Source organism: Patella vulgata, chromosome 4 (genome assembly GCF_932274485.2).
Source record: "Patella vulgata chromosome 4, xgPatVulg1.2, whole genome shotgun sequence".
Lineage (NCBI taxonomy): Eukaryota > Metazoa > Mollusca > Gastropoda > Patellidae > Patella > Patella vulgata.
This window is the reverse complement of record NC_065882.2, coordinates 39,625,603-39,634,568: the sequence shown is the minus strand read 5'-3', so window position 1 is coordinate 39,634,568 and position 8,966 is coordinate 39,625,603. Positions and strand designations below refer to the sequence as shown.

At 39.8% G+C, this 8,966-nt stretch overlaps 1 long non-coding RNA gene across 1 annotated transcript; it reads left to right on the top strand.

Moving 5' to 3' along the window:
- Positions 1–244: 244 nt before the first annotated feature.
- LOC126818855 (uncharacterized) lies at positions 245–2,108 on the top strand. The gene is made up of 3 exons (XR_007679372.2): positions 245–658; positions 1,478–1,565; positions 2,020–2,108. It is a non-coding gene; the product is annotated as an uncharacterized LOC126818855 (long non-coding RNA).
- Positions 2,109–8,966: the final 6,858 nt, after the last annotated feature.

The window sequence follows — 8,966 nt, the reverse complement described above, 5'->3', positions numbered from 1 at the left end:
TTGATTATCCCGACCTGTCAATCAGACGTAGAATGGTCGGTACACTGGTTAAGCGAGCCTAATTTCAAAACAAGGGCACGTAACCTATTTTTTACTCAAAAGTGTCTGGATGTTATGGACACAGATCACCAAAAAATTCCTACTTTGGTCAACGAAACAAGTCCCAATCTAAAAACAGACTAACTTTCCCTTATTTTTTTCTCCCTTTTTCAGACGTTTTTTTGTTTTTTTTTTTAGATGTGGAATTGTTGTGAAGGTTTTGAATTTTGAATATTTAGCCAGTTTTGGTGGGAAAAGAGGATATTTGTGCGGAAGAATAACATGGGTAAAAGGGCTTGAAAGACGTCTCACATTGAACTGGAAGTACAGAATTGACCACAGTCTACTTTAACTTTTCCTGATTTGAGATTTCCATGATGAACCTCATACATGCTTCGGAGGAGATGACTGCCAGGTGCTATAGTTTATGCCTTGTGAGGAATTAGCTCAACGAATATTGTGGAAAGAGTTACAGCTTGTGACATGAGCTTGAAATAACATTGAAGTCAATGGGGCAATAATTGGTGATCTGTGGCCTGTCTGTAGTGAATGGAACAAATTTTACATTTTTTGCTGTGATCAAAGTTTTGAAGATTTTTACTTGAAATTTTCAGAGCAGGTACAGTTGACATTGCAGTTATTATAATCACCTTTATTTCTTATGCATTAAGTCTAAATTAAAATTTCAGGCTCTTACATTAAATTTTCGGTTTGTTTACACTCGTCTATTCATGAAAATCACTAATATTGGAATGAACATTGTAGGACAATGTTTATTATGTGTTTTATACTGTATTCTATCACTTTAGAAAGCACATGTTTTAAAATGGCAGCACCATTTGCATTTTATGCTAATAATATCAACATATTTTCTGAAATGTCTGTCAACGGCCAATGTGAATTTTGGCAGGGGTCGTGGACCTCAAACAACAAATATGGCATTATTCGTGTGAAGTGTCCAGACGGTATATGGCGCACTAGAAAGGCACATAGACTATCATGTATGGTCTACACCGCATTAGATTTCACTTTACCAGTTGACTTGGATTGCTCACATCTGTGTCATAACAGCCTGTGTGTCAATCCAAGTCACCTGAGTTTAGAGCCTCGTCATATTAATAATAATAGACAAAGATGTAAAGCGTTTAGATTTTGAACAGGGCATGGCCAATACGGCATGTGTTTCTTGCATTTGATGCTTTTGTAGGTGGGTATTGACAACTTTTATGGCATGTTTTGCTTTTGAGGGTTTTTTTTTGGGGGGGGGGGGTGAAGGAATGTTCGCTGGAAATACTTTAATACATGTATTTCAATTACCGGTTGAAACCACGGGGAGGTCTTCCTTTTTTTCAACCATATGATATTTTTTTTTGTTTTGTTATTTTTTCTGTTTTTAATGTCACTATTCTATGGCTATGTTATTCACTTCTCTATTCAGACGTCAAAATCTGAGTTCACAGTTCAAGACTGCGTGTATGAATGATCCTGCAGGGCTTCCTCTTGTGTTTCCGTCATCATGCCATCTGGTAAGTTTATGTCCAATTGCCCTTTCTTATAGCCAGAAACAGCAGAATGTATCTGCTTGTATTTAGCAAAGTCATACAGTTTTCTTCCCCTAGACCACAGTGCACGCCTTTTGACTCCCGGTCTATGTTTGTAGTTTTTCTGGTAAATCCGTTCATTCTCCATTTGATTTAAGGACTTTTTTGTTTTTGGGGAAAGGGAAGCACCAACATTTCTGGCCTTTTTTTCCAAAGATTCCCTAATGCCAATATTGTTAGGTATAACTGTCGGCGATAGCCTGCCCATAGCATTTCTTCCAAAATTTACATTTTTTGGTAGGGATACATTTAGAGACCGGTTCAGCGCCTCACATTTTTGTGTATTTGTTTGATATCTGGTTTTTGAAATGGCTTCCTCGCTAAGTCTAACTTTCAGGATCTCATTTAATATTAATTTGTCATTTTCATTCATTTGCAGAACAGTTATATTGTTAGAAGCCAGGAATATGGAACGTAGCCACCACGAATTGTGAAAACCACCCCCACAGACGACTGAACAGTTGCGGCATCATCGTAGCACTTGACAGTTGCCTTTAGGATTTTAGGTAGGCGTTTCTTGATTTCTTGCAGGTGTCCACAATGGTTGTGAAACAATTCTTTTACAACGAGACTACATCTGGCCTTGACATCCTGACTGAAGATTTTCTTAATCCGCAATTTTTCTAGTCTTGTTTTTCCCAGGAACATGTCATCGCTAAACTTTGCTCTGCTGCACTGTCTAAACTGGGAGGTAGCCAGGTGTGTGGGATCCGCTAGCCTCTCCACTTTCCACATCGGATGTAAAGTTTTTAAACTCTCCTCTATTCCCTCTGCAGATCTTCCATCTCCGTCTGTTGTCACACATTTGACAAGGACGTCCTGTAAAGCAAACTCCTCACCTAAATTTCTACCCATGTGTAGCTCGGAAAGTGGAGCCTCGGCTGATAAGTTGGCCGTGCATCCTTCGTGGCCCCCTGGACAGTCTACGGAAAGCCCTTTCCCCTTCAACCAGGCTCCAGTCCAACAGAGTTTGTTTTGCATATAACTGCCCCTAAAATGTACTGATTTTTTGTGTTTGTTTCACATGCAAGAGCTATTGCCTGCGAAGCCCCCTGGCGTGACTTTTTGCTATGCCCAATTGTGATACAGTTGTATCTGCCATCAACAGCTACATTTATTATATTTGGTTCTCTGCCCACCCCCCTTTTTGCATTGATGGCTTTAACCTCATCAACTTTTTCCTTCATGCACTGGGCATTTAACTCAACTGTTTTTTCACTGACGGTCTTGGATAATTTCTGCATACTGGTCCGAGATGGTGGCGGAATGTCTAAGCCAGCCAACATAAGCCTGGCCTTGGTGTTTCCAATAGGCATATCCAACAAACCAGAATATAGTGTTAAGTCAATAGCAGCAGCCTTCCGTCCCTTTCTGCCTGTATCTACCTCAACGTATAATTTGTAAACAGGAGAGGTGAAACCGCATTTGGTGCATCGAATCGAATATTTCCATCCTGCTCCCCATTTCTCCTCGGTGGCTATTTCAAAATTTGGCATTTAGCAACCTTCTTTCTCCAATTGGAAGTGAAGTTTGATCACTGAATTCCACATGTTAACCATTTTTTCAATGTTGATGATTCTGTTTCCCTCAATAGCATCCATGTTCTTACTGTCATCATCTTGTGTTTTTTTAGGCTTGGACCTCAATTCTCTCCTGCTGCCAGAGCCCATGTCATCATAAAAAGGAAGAAGAATATCTGTCTCAGAAATATTTCCAGGGTCAGCTGTAGATGTAGATGAAATGTCATAATCGGTTTGTGTACCTGTTGTTGACTCTAGCAACTTTTTCGGGCGTTTTACATGGCCAGGCTGGAATAAGGCATGTGTTCGTGTCCTCAACCCTCTCATTTTCTTCGAATAGACCTAACTAAATTTTTTGCTTGCTTGTGTGCTGCTATATTGGCCAGGGAAGTTGTAAATATCATTGTCAGTCTGTAGCACTTTTAAGGTGTGACTTGGAAGACAGGATTATGGTTGGTCAAGCATCTTTCGGATTTCATTCCAAGGGGGGGGGGGGGGGTCATAAACATGTTGTCTTGTTATGTAATTAGATTATTTTAAACTAATTGGCCTGTGTTGTTGCAGTCAACTGACAGATGTATCAGAAATAATTACCCTTGTTGGTTTCAATAATTTAAAAATCTCAAAATTTCGACTTTTGTCAAGATGATATAGACCAAAAAGTGTCCCGATTTTTCGTAAAAAAAATTGAATGGACAATACACATTTTTTATATTTTTCAAGCTCGTTTTGAATTCAATTATTAAAATCATTTTACAAAATGTAATTATTTTGATAAACAGGCAAGTTATAAAGGAATGAAAATTGTAGATTTGCAAATTTACTGACCTCAAAGAGCATAAATAGGGGAAATATGTACACATTAGCAAGTAACCTATTATCTGTCTAAAAATGCATATATTGCCATTTCTTTTGGACAGGGTGTAGGTGGTATGGTCCAGGTTGGGGAGCATAAGTTGTTTTGTAAATATAACAAACTTCATCCCTATATAGGACACAGATCACCAAAAAATTCCTACTTTAGTCACCCCCGAAACAAGTCCCAATCTAAAAATAGACTAACTTTCCCTTATTTTTTTCTCCCCTTTTCAGACGTTTTGGGGGTTTTTTTTAGATGAGGAATTGTTGTGAAGGTTTTGAATTTTGAATATTTAGCCAGTTTTGGTGGGAAAAGAGGATATTTGTGCGGAAGAATAACATGGGTAAAAGGGCGTGAAAGACGTCTCACATTGAACCGGAAGTACAGAATTGACCCCAGTCTACTTTAACTTTTCCTGATTTGGGATTTCCATGATGAACCTCATACATGCTTCGGAGGAGATCACTGCAGTGCCAGATGCTATAGTTTATGCCTTGTGAAGGAATTAGCTCAACGAATATTGAGGAAAGAGTTACAGCTTGTGACATGAGCTTGAAATAACATTGAAGTCAATGGGGCAATAATTGGTGATCTGTGGCCTTATGGACGAAACTTGGAACCAGTTTCAGTCTATTATTTCTAGATCATTAAATGGCCATAGCTTACTAAGTACAACATGATCGTTTATTTAGTGACTATAATTGTGTGAAACTGATTTAAGGCTTGGTATATATATACTATTCAAAAAAAGTAGGGGATATTTGATTTTTAAGTGTTATTAAAGTCACCTAATGAAACTGACGAAGAAACAAATGACAAAATGAAATGAAGTTCACATTCATCGATTTATTCCAAATGATCGTTAGACTAAGTAAGGCACAGACTGACCATTATAAGGGTAAAATGATACCCGGAGTCAAACAGCAAAGTTACCACAGCATCACAACCAAGTCAGTAACGGGTAAATCCTCCCCTGTTTGCCAAACAAGCATTGATCCGACGTGGCATACTCCTAATGAGACGTCTAAGGTCATTTTGGTCCAGATTGTCCCATTCCTGTTGCAACGCAGCAGCAAGTTCTTGGATATTGGCAGGACGTTGTTGACGTTGACGTAACCTCTGTCCAAGAATGTCCCAGACATGCTAGATGGGGGAGAGGTCGGGACTCAGTGCTGGCCAAGGTAATGTGGTGATGTTCTGTTGTTGGAGGTAACCTGTAACGATCATGGCCCTGTGACATCTTGCGTTGTCATCCTGGAAGATGAAACGGCGGCCATGACGTCGTGCGAACGGCACAACATGGACTGCCAAGATGTTGTCCCGGTAGTACTGGCCTGTAACACGCCCTGCAACAACATGTAAAGCCGTTCTTCCAGCAACAGCGATGCCTCCCCACACCATAACAGAACCACCCCCAAATCGATCATGTCTGATGACGTTAACGTCTTGGAAGCGCTCGTTTCGACGACGCCACACCCTCCTACGTCTGTCCAAAAAATCAACAGTGAACCTTGACTCATCTGAAAACATCACATTGCTCCAGCGTCGATTATCCCAGTGTTGACGATCCCTACACCAACGACGTCTTGCCTGAATGTGATGATCTCTCAAACAAGGGATCACGCGAGGACGTCGGGCGCGAAGGTGATCCCTATGCAGTCGATTCCGAATCGTCTGGCCACTCACTCTCACACCAGTGTCTGTTTGAAGACGAGCGCTGATCTGATTTGCTGTGATGACACGATTTCTCAAGGCCAAGGTACGGATAAATCGATCCTGGGCTTGAGTTGTCGCCCTTGGTCGACCTGAGCGTGGTCTGTCCTGTACAGATTGTGTATCACGGTATCTGGACCATAGCCTGCTTATGACAGACTGAGAAACATTCATCGTCCGCGCCACAACCGCCTGTGTTGTGCCGATCTGTAGCATGCCAAGGGCACGTAACCTTTCATTTTGGGTAAGCCGACGCATATCAAAATTTGTTTTCTGGTCACTAAAACAATTAAACTGATGTTTCCACCCTGGAATTCAATGCCACAATGACTGTAACATTCAAAGTCAGAGTCGTGCAAATCTTGGGTTGGACCCCCATGATGATCCCAAGCATCACCTGCATTCCATGCGGTAGCTATTGGTGCGTTTGGGCGTCACATGTAACTGGAAATGTTTCTTCTGTTAGGTATAAATAGTGACTTTTTTCGTAGTCATTTGCATATTTTAGTATTATGCCCCCAAAATCAAATATCCCCTACTTTTTTTGAATAGTATATAAATATTGTGGCGTAATTGTTGAGATATTTGGAGATATTTATTTATGGTTGGTCACCCTAGCAATATATTAAACTATCGGTTTTCGGTGTCAGTTACTTGGAGTATAAGCATAAAACATGTTCCGACCAAAAAGTATTCCTGGTTGAGCTCATATTCAAAATGGTGGTGGATATTTTTGGCAAGACATAACTATGTTAGCAATGTATTAACTATAGGTTTTCGGGTTCGCCGAATTCATATCTAAATGGCGAAATGTGTCATGACCGAACGAAACGCCAATATGGTGCCAAATTCAACAAAACAACTAAGTTTACTATACCATGGAAGAAAATAGGACCGGTAATGTAAAAACTTATGTATCACAAGACTAAGAACACGGCCAGAAGTTATGGAGAGCGAATTGTCAAGCATACATTATGACCCACTATGTCACCTTCTCTACTAAAAATCAAAAGGGAATAAGGGATGAAAAATGTTTGTCAGTGTGATACAAAACCCCAGCTTTACCGGGGTGTATGAGTGACCAAATAACTGTCAAGACAAAGCCCATCCCCGTTGCATGATACGGATGAAATGGAAAGAATCAGACTGTTCTACCGATTGCGAGTATTCCAGTGATTCAAGAGAGGAGGAGTTAGACAAATACGTGAGGTTGCACAAGACAAATATGTGAGTCCCAGTTAGCTATTAGAAACATTTACTTTCATTTCCCGATGGTCTGATAGTTGATTGTGTTTGACTGTGTATAATTTGTGTCCTTATAAGAATACAAGGGGAAGAAAATCATCGGGTTGAATACTTTTGGTCGAACAATTTTTTTATGTTTATATCTGAAGTAATTGACAACGAAAATCTATATTTTAGTATATTACACACCGTATTAGGGAACATTATGAGTTTACCTCAAACATGAATTTGGCCCCCTAGCGAAATTAGCCGTCACTTTTAGGAGGAATACCCAAGCTTATTGGATTCAGCGGGTCAAATTCTTTTTGAAACTACCTTCATACCGAGATCCGAGAGAACCTGTCCCGAATTCTACCCCACTAAATTAAAGAAAATAACTAGGAAATACCTCATGACGGCCATCTTGAATATTTGAATTTCCCCAAGGATGCCAGGGTGGCATCATCCGAATTCTGAAACTACACATGTTGAATATATATAACACACCGAAAACCTATATTTCAATATATTACGCACCTTTGTAGGGAACTTGATAGGTTTCCTGCCAAAATAAGCTCCCATTTTGAATTTGGCCCCCTAGCGGGATTAACCGTCACTCTCAGGAGGAATACCCAAGCTCATTAAATTCAGCGGGTCGAATTCTTATAGAAAACATCTTCAAACTTAAGTCCGGGAGAATCTGCCACATATTTTACTCCGCTAAATAACTAGAAAATGCCTCAGGGTGGCCATCTTGAATATTTAAATTCCCCCAAGGGTGCCAGGGTGGCATCATCCGGATTCGGAATCTACACATACTGAAGAAATATAATCCATCAAAAAACATTAGGTGGACTATATCTCTAGGTTTGTCGACCTGATGGCGGACTATTACCTTCCGGCAGCCAATTCATGAAGTCCTGAATAAATTCATATTATTTGCAAGACTTCTGACACCAAGTAACGCACATACATTATATTTACGTTAATAAAGCAGACCAGTTAGATCTTGGAATAACACGTAGCATTTTATTAGGTCACATGACATGCCGTAAAACCGGTAGTACAGATGAAGTAAATATGATAATACACAGGGATCTTTATCAAATATGTTAGACCTTTGTTCTGCGCCACTGACAACGGGAAATAAGGCTAGTTAGCGAAAAATCATGATCATTATACTCACCAAGCGACTCACCAATCGTTAGGCTTCTTCATAACATTCATGTAAAAGACTGTGTAACTATTTCAGGTCAGTCAGACAGTGCCAGTGGTGATGAAAATATATGACCACATTCCAATATAGGCCAATAACAAAAAAGGTAAAAGTATTACATACCTTATCCATTCACTGGAACTACTGGCGTAGCTTAAGCCATACATTTCGTATGAGTCAAAATCGATCTTTAAATGATCCCAAAATGGACCCATTGGATTACCTACAAAATTAAGGAGATTTTTTTAAAATCATCTGTTTATATTGATTCTTTGGAATGAACCCGATCAAAGAAAACACTAAAGGAAGGGAATATGAAACAATTGTCATTTCTGTGAGCTCGAGAATGTTCACTTTGTTCAATAAGGATTACTACTTCATCTGTTAACTACCGTTGAGAAAGTCAACCTTAAAAAAACTGATTTAAAGATCAATATTCACAATCAAAAACATGTGAATCAAGATGCTGACAGGCAGCCACTAGCCAGTCCATTTTTCTTTTCGAAATAATTCTTTACCGATTTATCAATGAAATTGCTCTAATGTCCTACTGTTTTGCACTGACTGGGCTAAAGAAGGCGAGTAAATGCCATACAGAGTGCAATGACATTGTATACACGAGACATTGTTTTTTGTACCATCCAAACGACTAGACACCATTCCTTGTTAGGCCATCCATCCTGCATCCAAAGGAAGCCGTGATGGAAAATCTTGATGAACTTTCTCGGTCAACGCTGGGAGCGAACCCGAGACCTCCTGGTGACTTACTCACTGACCCACATCGGCTCTCCAAA